Source organism: Sipha flava, unplaced genomic scaffold (genome assembly GCF_003268045.1).
Source record: "Sipha flava isolate LNK unplaced genomic scaffold, YSA_version1 335_pilon_pilon, whole genome shotgun sequence".
NCBI classification, from domain to species: domain Eukaryota; kingdom Metazoa; phylum Arthropoda; class Insecta; order Hemiptera; family Aphididae; genus Sipha; species Sipha flava.
In genome coordinates, this window is record NW_020273026.1 from 11,321 (window position 1) to 26,686 (window position 15,366).

Genomic DNA, 15,366 nt, shown 5'->3' on the forward strand with positions numbered 1-15,366 from the left:
AATTAATTAGGTAAATATGTATACATGTATTTATATATATATATATATACATATAATTTTATTTGATTAAACATTAAAATATTATAAACTTACTACCTCTATGACCAGCTACAATCGAGACTCAACACTAACAGCAGAGCAATGTTTTTCGTTTTAGACAAGGAGACTAAGTTCTTAAATTTAAATTTAAATTGGTAATAATATGATGGTTTTAATTTTTAAGATAAATCATATGTAATTTAGGGCACTTACCTCGGTTTTTTTAATCGTCTTTGTGCAAGAGTTGTTGATGTTAATTTAAATGTGATTATGTTTGTGTAATTTTTGTTGTTGTTATCATTTTCGTGCGATGTGTAACGGTGCGTTGCGTATCCGTAGCCATCGTCGGCGGTGGTGATAAGCCTCCGTGTACGACCGGCCGGGTACGTAATCGCGCTGTTATCGTCGCGCGTAAATGCCCGTTATTTCCACGTTTTCATGTTTTTGTAAAAGTAAAAGTCATGTTCTCAGTGCCACAAAGTTTCATAAGTTCTCGTGTTTTTTGGTTTAGTGTGGTGGCACTGAGACATTTATCTTCATTTTGTGGTGTCCGGCGGCCCTAGCCTTCGTGGAAAATGTCGCTGGCACCGTCTCGCTCTCTGTTCGTGTTCGTCGTGGTGTGCACACCAATTCTTTCTGCTGCTGTTTCGGGCGTTGGTCTACAGCCATCTTCTTCAAACCACGTTTTTCTGTGTTTTTGTTTTGTATCGTGTCGGCTGTTTGGTAAGTGTCGTTCAGCGCAATTTGTATTGCCTTTCATTAATTGTCCCATATTCTAGGGTGGTCACTTGCCAACAGCCATTGTGCAAAACGTGGTTTCATCGTGTTTGTTCTTTGTCAGCGCTGTAGACTTCGTTGGTGATTGTGAGTATTGGTCGACCATATTTGTGTTATTTATTTGTTTAAGGCCGACGGGCCTATCCGCCAAGGGCATTGTTATTATTATATATGATTGTATATTTATTTATTATTATTGTTGCGCCGTTGTAGGGCCACATATTTATTTAATTATTCAATTATACAGTTTTTATTATTTAATTTATGTTTAATTTATTTTATGGCGAACAAGTATGTTCTATATTATTTAAAACACTTGCCGCGCCAACAAGAGTCTTGGAAACCATATTTTTAGTTGATCGCTTACGCTTTAGCATATTTTTTTTATTGACCATTATTAACAATGTATAACGACCGTATAATTATAAAAAATTCACAAAAATGTTTACAACTGATGTGATCACGTTGAATCATCCAGAAGGAATGGTTATTTTTCAGAGTTTACTTTATGATAATATTTGAGTATTACTCGTACAATAGGTAGTTATAGTAATAACTATAGGTACTTGACTATTTATTTTTAATTTTCATACACAGTTCTGGAAATACAGCTATTAGTAGGTAGTCTCATAATGTTACTTCCGCTGTCCGAAATTCGTAATCAATAATTAATAAGTACGATGTGTACATTTATAACTTATTTTTTTTTTGTGGGGGATAGTCATACTTATCATACTTATATCATGATAAATAATAATAGGTAAATGTTTCAATTCATTTGAATATTTATCTTATATGATTAGGTACTTGAATTTATTATTGCTGGATGATGCATATTTTAAAGTTAAAAATACCTACTGTCTGAAAACATTAGAATGTCCGTAGTAATTATATTATAAAAATGATTGAACAATGAAAATAAACCAAAGAGTTACCCAGTCGGCCAGTGATGGAATGCCGTCTATGATTGCCGATTGCATAATTATAATAATTTTATTTTTCATTATTTCTATAATGTTAGTAATTCATATTAGGAACAATTTTGGTTAGGTTCGTAATCGGCGCATAATCTATTCTCATTTCTCAGAAGCTTCTGCAGTGGTCGCCGATAACCGACCGACGGGCGACGACCGACCGCTCGAGACAGTCATTATGGTTTAATTAACTTATTGGCGTAGTGGGGGAATTCGCGGCCGCCGTCACAACGGCAAGTAGGACATGATGGTAATGAAAAATCAAATCTAACGACGTAAACATGCTGTCGAAAAACAAACGAAAAGCCATTAAAAAGTGATTTTAGAGTAAATATACCTATAATAAATTTTATAGAGGACAATATTTCAGAGGGAACCTCATTGGGGTTTTGTATTAATCTAAATACACGGCTTGATATGAAAGACACAAAAAACTTTTTTTTTTACATTTTTTATGCAATTGTAACTTCTTTAATACTTGATATTTTGAAAAACCCCGATGAGGTTCCCTCCTAAATATTGTTCTCTATAAATTTCATTATGAGTATTTTTATTCTAAAACCATTTTTTGATATCATTTCGTTTGTTTTTCGTAGACGTGTTTTTATCAGTGAAAATAACCAGTGTAGCGTCCTCTTAATTTTCGGCATCTTTCACACTTATTCGAATTACGATAGCGAACACGACTAACGACTAACGACTCTATGAGTATCTACTAATAATCGGACACCAATTAGTTTTATATCGCGTATCGTAACGTTATCGAGATTATTTGATGGGAATTACGTATAACCATATAGATAGATACAATCAGCCGATCTTCATAGGAATAACTAAAATTGTATAATTCCAAGCAACAAATATATACGAAAAATGTCCTAAAAATGGAAAAATGCTCTAAAAATTTCAAAAAATGCTTTAAAAACTGAAAAAGTTTAAAAAATGCAAAAAAATGCAAAATAAAAGTTTCATTATTAAATTCTCTGATGTATGAATCGAATTATACACTTAGAAAGCATTGCCCTATTCTACCCACTAAAAAATGTATTTTGCATCAAAGTCCGTTCCCTGGTCATTACAAATGATTCGGTATCGCCTTCAAGGACAAGTTATGCTTTCCTTTCTCCTAAACTGCTGCTACAGTCGGCTGTCAGCTTATCTCCATTCGTCTCTTTCTTCACGGCTGAATGTTGGGCTTTACTAGAAGCCCTCATCAGCATTAGTTCTCTTTCCCTTGGTAATTATCTCATCTTCTCTGACTCCCAAGATAGTTTGTTATCTATTTTCAATAACCCTTTTCTTTCAAAGTAATCTTTCATATTATTAAAAGTTCGTAGAACTCTGCTAGCTCTAAAAAATAGGTCCTTTACCATTTCCTTTTTATGAATTGCTGGTCACATAGACATCAGTGGCAACAAGTACGCTGATTTCTTAGCCGGGTCCATCACCAATCAAATTTATTCAAGTCCCCTCTGGTGTCCTTACATGGATCTGATCCCTATTCACCGCAAATTTATACAGAAGATATGGAAGTTAGAATGGGATAATCTTCCAGAGTCCTATTCTGCTTATAAAACAGTATCAAAAAACGTCCCAATAAGTCCATGTTTCAATCTTTAGCATTACGTCTAGCGATTATGACTCAATACACCGGATTACACACCAGCAACAACCTACTACCAAATCATTCTTTTAAATTGGGTCTTAACAACCACTCGTTCTTCCCTTTACCAAACTGTGGGAAGGGGGTAACTGTGACTTCCAACATCTATTACTTGATTGTCCTGTTCTCTACCATAGTAGAAGTCAATTAAAGAGGGTGTTTTCCACCTTTGGTATACCTTTTTTTCTCTCATTACTGCTTTTCAATAACTGCTCTTTCAGCTGGTAATATATCCATAATCAAACATCTTGCAACCTGGACTAAAAATATAATTGTGTTAGTTTTACACTTCTGTCTGTCTTTATTTGTCAATATTTATGTTATTGTTGGGATATAATAATTTTTAGTTAAAATCTCATTAATAAAAAAAAAAAACCAAAGGTAAATTTGTGTGTAGTAATGTGATAGCTCAATTAATAGTGGTTGGGTTCGCCGCGCAACTATTAGTGAGCTATGTTGTGTTGAAATGTGTCAAGTGTGTATGTACATTGTGTTTGTGTGTATTGTGTAGGTACTTAAAAACTATAAGAAAAATGATAACTAAAATGAAATAAATCTAAAAATGGTGTATAATTGTATGTATTGCTGGTACAAATTGAATAAAAAATCACAAAAAGATATAAATAATTCACAACAATACAAATGTAAAATAAATAATTATGGCCCCTTTTGGCCCAACAACAAATATTAAACAATATAAATATATGACCCTTTTGGTATAATAATAAATAAATAATAAAAACTCACAATTTAGTGGTGTGGAGACGGGCCAGCTGCACACCTAATCCTAATTTAAATAAATGTATACAATATATATAAAAACTAAAATTATAAAATATGTGGCAATTCGTACACACTTTTAAAATGTATAAATACTAAAAATCACAATTTACGCCTATTCGCGTATACGGTATAATAATATTAATAATAAAAAAATATATAATATTTTGCGATTAGCGCACTTTAACAGTGGTGATTTGCGCCTACGAAAATAACAATAATAAAAATGGCGTACAAACGATAATTTGTGCTCACAATAAAAATAATAAGAATAACACATGCATTCACGGTGGTTCGCGCAAGAAAAAAACAGTTATTGTGTGTGTGTGTCACCAACCGACGATGTCGGTGGTTAATCTAAATTCAGGTTTCAACAAAATAGTTCTAACGAAAAAAAAAAAAATTAACCAACTCAACTAAGTGTAGTCTTACCTGTTATGAATAACTTTATAAAAAAAATCGAACATAAATGAATATATAATGATATTTAATAAATATATTTACCTTTCCTATTAATATAAGTTTTTGATTTTTTGATTATAAGGCATTGATATTGTTATTGTTTCGGTACTATATCATATTCATTTTTAGATGACAAAGATACACAAAATAAAAAAAATTGTTAAAATAAATTAAATTAAATTTTGACAGTTAATAATTTATTATGAAAATAACTATTAGAAATGAAAGGCTACTGGACTACCGTTTAAGAAGAATGAGACTAAACATTTTTACAAACAAATGCTCTGTACTTTAAAATTAATATTTTTATTTTATATTCAAATGAGTATACATTGCAATTGTATAATGTGTACATTACATAATAAATCCAAAAAGATATGGTTCACAATATCACAAATGTATATATCAAGAGTGAAATATAGGCTTTTAATTATTATTTAAATGGAACTTAATCGACACCATCGAAATTAATTTAATGTTTCTAGTTTCGTTCTGAATTAAATCTATAATTTTTAGAAACATATTACCAATCAGTAAAATAGATCTTATAAATATTTTAATAATATAATATGATGCGCAATATAAAATAAGTTAAAATAACCCAAATTATATTAATATTTGACATTAATATAATTATATAATTAGCTATGATACATAATATTACGCTGAACAGTATTTTCAGAGCACATGGGTCTTATTTTTCAAATTGTTGGAAGTATTTTAATTACTATACATTTTTTTTAATCTTACAAACATGTTGATATATTTTAAATATATATAATCACACTCTTCACTTATATTTTTAGTTTCTAGTTTATTTAATTAATTTAAATATATATAATAACAACATAACATATTTCATTGTTTGTTCCTTACAGGTATCCCGATTAGAATACGTTCACAAATGCGGTTTGGTTCACAGAGATATCAAGCCGGAAAACGTGTCAGTAGGACGACCACAACAATCGTTGCCATACAAAGATTCAACAGAGAACACAATATTCTTGATAGACTATGGAATTTCCAAGCTTTACATCGACCCGAAGAACAAATTACACATTCCATTTAATAATAAAGTCGGCGTTTTCGGTACATATCAGTTCATGAGTGCCAACACTCATTTCAAATATGGTACGTTATAAATACAATTATTTAAATAACCTAGAGTAGCTTTAGGTTCCCTCAACTCATCCTTTAAGTATAAGTTAACTATAAAAACATAATAAATAAATCTTAATTAATTAATTTTTATTTCTCTAACACCTAAAAAAGTACACTATATAGAAAGCCAGAATAATTTATCAGGTTTTTCCGGTATCACATTCTAATTATTCCACCAATCACAATCACAATCCACCATAATTTAATATTACTATTATATAATAATTACTATTCTTCTTTATTTTTGTTTTTGAAATTGGTCAACACAAATATCACCGCAAAGATTGTAGCCATCTGACACGGTATGTTGACTTCTGTCTGACCATTTCATTGATGTAGTTACTATTATATCATGTGCCCAATACCAAATAAACTCATAAACTTAATCTGCTATTACATTTTCCATTAATATCGACATAGGTGAAAATTGGATTTTTTTTACGAATTGACTGATAAGTTTGCCAACCACGTATTTGGAAACTAAGTATTTTGATTTCACAGGTTGCCCGTCGGAATTTTGTTTGCGGCTATTTTTATAACATTCCTTGAGAATGCTGCCACACACTCCATTGTTGACATGATTGATTTTTTCACAAAATTCTTGTTTATGTAATATACCTTTTTGTTTTAAAAAATTCACACAAGTTTCATCGGTATAAATAATACGTCTTACATAGAACGTATATATACGTAATTTATATAATGACCAATTAAGCTCATTTTGAACACAAATACAAATGACAAATGCACACGAATAGTTCACAGACATAACTAACCATTGAAAACCCGTGGTTCTAACCTTGTATAATGTAAAACCAAATGTTAACTCTTACACGAATAACCTTTTTACCTGAATCATCACTAAATGTAAACTCCTACACTAATAACATAACGCACACTTATTGATAACTGTTCCTTCGTAGCTACATACATAAGTCGTTTCGTCAGCTAAGATTGAAAAGCATTTTGAGGAATTTACTTTATCAACAATCTGTTTTAGAATAATTTTATCGCATGCCTTAATAATTTGGTTTTGAATTATAGGACTTGTGTATTTGTTTCTTTTACCACAACCTTCCAATATACTTTTTCAATATTCATCACCAGGGAACGGATTTTAATGTCTTAAAAAATAAGAAAAATGTCCGTAAAAAATATGACCTTATGCCTTAAAAAAATGCTTTAATATCGAAAAAATGCACTGAAAAAAATGCACTAAAAACATTAAAAATGTTATTGAATTCGATAAAAACAAAATTTTGAACAGTTTTGTGTGTGTATAATATTATTAAAACTTAAAATTTATAAAAAATTCGTCATTATAAAAAATTTATCTTATAAAAAAAATATTTAAATATATACAATAAAAAAAAAACTCTTTGTCTTTTCGCTTATTTTTTTTTAGCCTGAAAAATGTTTTATGTTAATTAATAATTATTAACTGTTTTCACCGAATTATTGTACATACACACGCAAACGACAACGATCGGGCAGCTTAATTATCGGCATCTTTCACACTTATTCGAATTACGATAGCGAACACGATTAACGACTAACGACTCTATGAGTACCTACTAATAATCGGACACCAATTAGTTTTATATCGCGTATCGTAACGTTATCGAGATTATTTGATGGGAATTACGTATAACCATATAGATAGATACAATCAGCCGATCTTCGTAAGAATAACTAAAATTGTATAATTCCAAGCAACAAATATATACGAAAAATGACCTAAAAATGAAAAAATGCTCTAAAAATTTCAAAAAATGCTTTAAAAACTGAAAAAGTTTGCATTGCCCTATTCTACCCACTAAAAAATGTATTTTGCATCAAAGTCCGTTCCCTGTTCATCACCTATCACTCGATATTTTAAAATGGTACAAAATTAACCTTCTCTTGAATTTATATCTGTTCAAATAAATATATTTAATTAAAATTTTATATAAAAATGGAGTTATTGTAATTTCAAATTCCATCTATCATTATTTTCCGAAATCCAGATGGCCCCGTAGAGGAATTTCTTCTCTGCCACACAACAAAATACACTGAATAATAGGAACTAGTCTTTTTCTATTTTCCTTGACTTAAGCCAACCTATAATGATAAGCACATTATTGAAAATTTAACATATTATATAGGTAATTTTTGTTAAAATGTTAACTCACCTATCAGTGTCAATGCGTTCTATTATTGATGCCTGCTTATGATCAAATACAATTCTAAGAAATTGTTGAAACTTTAAAGCACTCGTTTCGTGGTAAGCACACTTTGCATGATCTTAAAATGCCTGCAATGGTATTATGTTATACAAAACATTATATTATTATAATAGAATAATCTAAATGTAAATAAGTAAAAGTGCACTAAACTCAAAGCAATATTAAACTATAAGCATTTCATAAATTATTAAAAGCGATCATTACTTCAAGAGATTTTTTATAGTGGCGAAATGGAGTTAGTACAAGGTGGCCTAAAGTTTGGTTTCCAACGCCTCAATATTACGCAAACACTACACAATATCGACAATAAGCTCCATTATCATTTTTTGAATATATTAGCTACGGAAATCTTCTAACCAAGTATATTGAAATCGCAGATGATTTTTTGTAAATGTATCTAATATAAGAAAAACCGATTTTTTTTTAGGATTCCATACCTTTTTTAAAACCTAAATATAAATAATATAATATTGTACTATGCCTAGAATCTACATTATTACAATTCTTTGTAATTAGTTAATTAAGTCAAACACTAAAAGTGTGAGAAAGCAGTATTTGTACCATTATTAACCCTTTCACTGCTATGTACTAAAATGACATGTGTTTGCTCTATGCTGAAGATTATTGAAAAAAAAAAATAAAAAAATAGTATCACATTAAAGGAAAAGATTTGGACATGTTGAAAATAAGAAAAAAAAAAATTTTTTGGACCAAAACTTACAAAGTTACAGCTCAACACATATAAGCCGGCCATGGGTTTCCAAACATTGCGGTGCGTTAACGCTCATCTTATAATAATACAATTTATGTTCTTATTTCTAAAATGGTTTATGTTGCTTTTTTCCAATTTTTTTTTTTTAATTGTACACAGATTAATGTAAAGATACAAATTTTTATCTGAGTACTCATGATTACTCATAAGCAAATGTGAGGCAAATTAATAATATTCTCAAATGTAAGCTAAATAAGGGTTAATGTTATTTTCATGTTGATAGTACTTATTAAATTATAACTTCATATTATTTTCCAGGGGGGCAAGTACCTTCTTTTGCCTCACCCTATTGGGTCCCCATGTAAGTATTCAAAACATAAAAATGAAACAAGTTAAAAATGGTCAAGTGCAACCACTACTTTACCAAAAACTTAGCATATAACTTAATGTTATATTCCTAACCTAACTTAATGTTTAAAAAAAAAATAATTTTTCGACAGATTTTTTACTCAATTTAATGCAAAAGATAACAAAAAAAAAAAAAATTAATTAACTTTTGGTTATTAAATCATTAATAAAATAAAAAACAAAACATAAATAACTGCATGAATAAAATATATAAGTATTTAAAATTAGATAATAATAACAAAGCAATTATTTAACTTTCAGTAATCAGATTAGGTTGAAAGACTTAAACAAAACTTAATTCATTAAAAAAATAACAAAATACATAAGTATTTAAATAAGATAATAATAACAATACAATCATATTTGCAATCAAATAAAAATAATACATACATAAAATTAAACATAAGATAAATAATAATAATTGTAAAGAGTAAACATAATAACGCTACTAATTTTTATAATAAATTTGTTATATTTTTTTCAAAATTCTCTTTGTGTATGGTAAATTTTAAAACAAGGAGTAACACATAAACCAACATCACATTCAATACAGCAGTACATGGAATCTTTTATTTTTTTGTTTTCCATTTTGTGGCTGCAAACATAACAAAATCGTCTTCCTTGTTTTTTTTTTTTTATGGTGTTTGTGGCACCAACTTTGGAAAGTGCCTAACGTTTGGTTGTAACCGATTTTTTGTATTGTCGATGGTTTTTTTCTTCGATTTGTTGCTATACCATCTTTACATTGATATTTCAATATTAGTTCATTGATTAATTTAAATTGAAAGTCAGCCAAAGAAATATGTTTTCCTGTCACTATTTTATAAGCTGAATATGCATTCAGTAAAGACATATCAACTATATGGAAAAACAACTTTTTGTACCATTTCATGGTACGGCGTACACATTCAACAGAGCTTAATAGCATATCAGTTTTATCAATAGTACCCATATTAGCATTGTAGCTAATTACACTCTGGTTTTAGACATTTCTCTCCAGTTGCTCTATCAATTTTTTTTAGTGGCAATCATTTTATCCTGATGTATAGTTGTCAACATGTATACATCTCTGCGGTATTTTCAGTGAGTAGCTAATAGTTTATTAGTCCACATTGATTTCCTTTCTCCTAATTTTAATTTTGCTTCTAAATTTGGCATAAACTTTCTATTTTTTCTTACAGTTCCACAAGAGTTTATTTTTCTTTTGTGTAAATACATAGCTAGGGTTGGTGAAGTGTAAAAGTTATCGGTATATAATGAATAACCCTTGTAAAAATATGGTTTTATAAGTTCTTTTACAATAACACCAGATTTCCCTAATTGATCTTCTAGAGCAGAGGTATCCAACCCGCGGCCCGCGCTAGTTTTTGATGCGGCCCTCGCTTAAATTTAAAAACCGTTTTTTCCGTTGCGGCACCTTATCTTATATTACATACGACCGTGTGCATCGGGCCTAAAGATACATTTTATTAGTGTTATATCTTTATTGGCTCCGATACTAATATCTTGTGTCATTTATCAACAAATAAAAATAAAATACTTTTATAGAATTATTACTAAGCACATGTTATCTAATACAGACATAGTTTTGCGCGCGTGATGGTCAGGTGTTCACGTTTTGTTCAGAACAGTGGTATTAGTGATCAATATTATTATTTATTTAATTACAATTTTATAATTTGTATAATAAAATAATAATCAAATAGCGAAATGTCATCCAATAAGAAAAGAAAAGTAACGGATGAAGGAAGAATATTCAATGAAAAGTGGACAGTGGAATACTTTTTTATAGAAATTAAAAATGGAACATTATGCCTAATTTGTAAGGAAATCATTTCAGTTTTTAAAGATTATAATTTAAAAAAACATTATTCACAAAAACATGCAACCAAAATGGACTCTTATCAAGGGTTTTTTCGGAAACAAAAAATTTCTGAATTAAAAACATGTCTTTCTTCTCAGAAACTCAATATTAAAAAAGCCACTTCTGAGTCCTTAACTGTTACAAAGGCTAGTTATGTAGTATCATCTTTGATTGCAAAAAAATCAAAACCATTTATTGATGGTGAGTTTATTAAGGAGTGTTTAGAAAGTATTGCAGATATAATGTGTCTTGATAAAAAAATAGACTTTTCAAAAATTAGTCTGTCTCACCAGACTATAAGCAGGCGAATCGATGACATTGGAAAGTCCATAGAAAATAAACTGGAAGAAAAAGTCCGTTCTTTCAAATATTATTCTTTGGCTATTGATGAAAGTACCAATGTATTGGACACGGCACAAGTTACTATTTTTGTTAAAGGTATTGATAATAAATTCATTATATCGGAAGAAATGGCTTCTTTAGTACCACTGAAAGACACTACAAAAGCTCGTGATTTGTTCGAAGCAGTAAAATGCTCAAAAGATTTTATGATTTGCGAAATTAAATAAAGTCGTTCATGGAGTCAAAAGGAAAACCTGTCATAGAGTTTGAAGATGAAAACTGGCTTATGGATTTAGCTTTTTTAGTTGACATAACTACTCATTTAAATGAGTTAAACGTACGTCTTCAAGGTAAAAATCAACTCATTAGTAATATATTTCAAATAATTACTGCCTTTGAACTGAAACTTAAATTATGGCTAAGTCAAGTTAAGGTGAATAATTTTATCTAGTTCCCTGTGTTGGTCAAATACAATCCCAATAGCGAGAAATATGCTTCTTTGATTTTAATTTTAATTAATAAATTTGAAACCCGTTTTGAAGATTTTCGTAAGAATAGTCAACTCTTTGCTATTTTCTCAACACCATTTTCGGTTGATATTACTTCTGTGGAAACTAAATTTCAAATGGAATGCATTGAGTTGCAATCAGATATTCAACTCAAAGAAAAATGTTATCAGTCATCTTTATTAGATTTTTATAAATTATATCTACCCAAAGAAATATATCCAGTGCTTCTCACTTTTCGGCAGTACATACATTTGTGAACAATTGTTTTCAAGAATGAAAAACACAAAAAGTAAGAACCGGTCCACTATACCAGACAAGCACCTTAAAAGTTGTTTAAGAATTGCCACAACTTCAATCGATCCGGATATTGATTCGTTAATTTCACAAAAAAAGCAACTGCAAATTTCCCATTAGTTTTATTTTATTTTTTTTAATATTGATAAATATATTTTTCTATGTAATTATAGTTAAATATTAATACTTGTAAAAATATTTCGGCTATTGTAAAACTAGAAAAAATGTATTGTTGTATTATAGAATATAATTTAACCATTAAATTTGAATGTATTATTATTAAAAACAAGTTTGTGGCCCACCACAACTTATACTGATATGATGTGGCCCAGTATTCACAAAAGGTTGGACACCCCTGTTCTAGAGGTTTTTTATAAGCACTTGCGCCTATGTAAACGGAGAAATTTAAAATAAAATTTGTTTCACAATCACATAAAATATATAGTTTAATTCCAAATCTATGTCTTTTGGATTTTATATACTGTTTGAAAGACAAACGTCCTTTCCATAAAAGTAAACTTTCATCAATAGCCAAGTTAGAAAAAGGAATAAGAGAATCTTTAAAATTTTTTTGAACATCAGATATCACCATTTGTATTTTATAAAGTCGTTCATCATGGATTTGTTGGCTGTTATCGCAAAAATGAATTAATCGAAGAAGTAACAAATATCTAGCTCTACTTATTAATTTACCAAACATATTTTGATGTAAGAGTTCATTAATAGATCAATAATCTTGAATTTCTAATTTCTTATTCCTAGCCATCAACAAATTTACTGTTAAAAATATAAACATTTCATCAATCGATGTATCTTTCCACTTAGCTAACCTGGAATGCTCTGAGAAAACTGGTTGTTGTTGTGCATATCAATTGGTTTCAAATACAATCTTTCCCATGAGATTTGGTGTAATGAAGGCTTCAAAAAAATCCAACACGACAGAATTTTCATTTATTTCAAATTCTTTTTTATTTATTCCAACCTAAAATATTAGATTTCATGATAATAAAATAATAAGTATACAAAAAAAATGTAAATACCTACTTAATTTTGAGTAAATGGATGGATTTTTGGTTCAAAACTATTAACATTTTTTTTCCATTTCAATGAACCAAATGGTTTTTGAGGATTAGACACTCTTCTTCTAGGTAAATTTTTAGTGCATATTTCTGTTGTTGGTTGACTAGCAGGTAAATCTAAAATAGATTGAGATCTATTTGAAAAATATAATACCAGCTTGGTAAGATTTTTTTTTTAATATAGGTTACAAATTATAAATACTTGTTACTTACAATTTTCTTCTGATTCAATTCGAAAAAGTTCACTGGGTTGTGATGGTGAAAAATTAAATGAAGAATCAGTAACTGTGGCCAATATATATATAACATAACTAAAAAATGATTTACATACATTATCAAGTATAATCTTACATAATTCCTCATAATTATGAAACTCAAAATTGTTGACTGCTTCATCAATATCAAAATCTTGAAATACTTAATACAAGAAAAAATGTTTAGTAAAGGTTAACTGTTTTATACAATGCATTTTAAATTTGTTAAAATATTGCAGTAAATGTTTCAAATAAATTTCCAATCTTACCTGGTATTTGTGGTTTAATTTCAAAATCTTCGAGAGCTTCATCTGTTTCCCCCGATTAAAACTCGTCTTCAGATTTTGAATTAGTGTAAAATTCATTATGCTCCTTTTTAATTTCAATATCGGTAAGACATTTTACCAAAATAAATAATAAATAAATTGATTTTATGCAAAAATATAATGACTTACTGCATAAAAACAGCAATGTTGAATGTATACAAATAACTTTGATAACAACAATTAATTTAAAAAAATAATAATAATAATAATAGTAATAAATTCACTATAGTCTATAAATAAATTCAGTAAATATTCACGTAAACCTACAAGGAATACAACGGTTTGAGAACCCCTAAGAGGTTGGAAATAAATAATACTTAATATCTCTTTAAATATTAGTGATATCACAATTCTGAAAACATCTTTGAATTCAGAAGCACATGTAGATCATAACACGACTAATAACAATTGTCCCTCTTTTTTCTTTATCTGTTAGATTTGATTGCCCGCATATATGTGGGCATAGCACGACCACTCTGGTTAGGTTTAATTACAATTTATAATTTAAAAAAAGTTGATTAATTCAAATAAATACACAATTCACACAAATAATATAAAATTATATTTTTTATTTGTATAGCACGTCTCTTTACGAAAAACCACGCGTTGGTAATAAAAAAAAAAAAATAAATAAATAAATAAAAATAAAGGAGATCACCGTATACGCTCCAAAAACGTAATCGACACTAATGCAGTGGTGGTTTGTAGCTTGCGTATTTATAACTTTACAGGTATCGCAAACAAATTCTAGAATATTTACGATTATCAATACATACCTACAAAATATGATTTTCCCAACAACGATAAGAAGTGAATATTTCAGACCATTCTCGTATCTCAACAAAATAATATAAAAATTATAAATATCAAATATTGAAACACATAATTTTTTATTTTGACGTTTACATTCTAATGGGCGCTTAAGCCCCCCAAATCCCTCCGATATCCGCCTATGTCTAGCAGGTTTAAAAAATAAAATCTTGGTTGCGTGCAATAACCTTAATGAAAGTCATATAATGTCAGCAACTAATTGAGGATGTCTTCAAAGTTTTCAATTATGTGTCGACAAGCATGGAGAAAACTTTGAATAATTTATAGTTGTAAAACAACAGTTTTAATCAATTTTAATTAAATAATTTTATATCCATATTAAGTTAATCTTGTTTATAAAATGTATAAAAAAAAAAAAAATACGGAAAAATATTCAAAAAGTAACCAATAATAAATAATTATAAATTGTTTTATGCATTTTATAATGAATTGGAAAAATGCATTATTTATTAAAATTTAAATGGCCCTAATTCAGTCAATTTTGGTTTTAGAGCCATGGTTAATTGGTCAAAATTACTTTAAAAAATTCATTCTATCCGAATTTTGTATCAAAAATACCAATTGCTAATAAAAAAAAAAATATTTTTTATTGTGCATGTGCATACCGAGAGGGTTAAAAATTTGAAATTTATTTAAAAATGGGTATTTATATATCTCTAGCTTGTA

General features: G+C 28.8%; 1 protein-coding gene and 1 pseudogene across 1 annotated transcript in view; both read right to left on the bottom strand.

Annotated features, from left to right (window-relative positions):
* Positions 1 to 448, bottom strand: part of LOC112687212 — a gene marked incomplete in the record, with an annotated part of 7,003 nt that extends 6,555 nt beyond the window's left edge. The window contains 2 exon segments of the mRNA XM_025559798.1: positions 97 to 173; positions 253 to 448.
* Positions 449 to 9,656: 9,208 nt separating this feature from the next.
* Positions 9,657 to 13,948, bottom strand: LOC112687198 (annotated as a pseudogene).
* Positions 13,949 to 15,366: the final 1,418 nt, after the last annotated feature.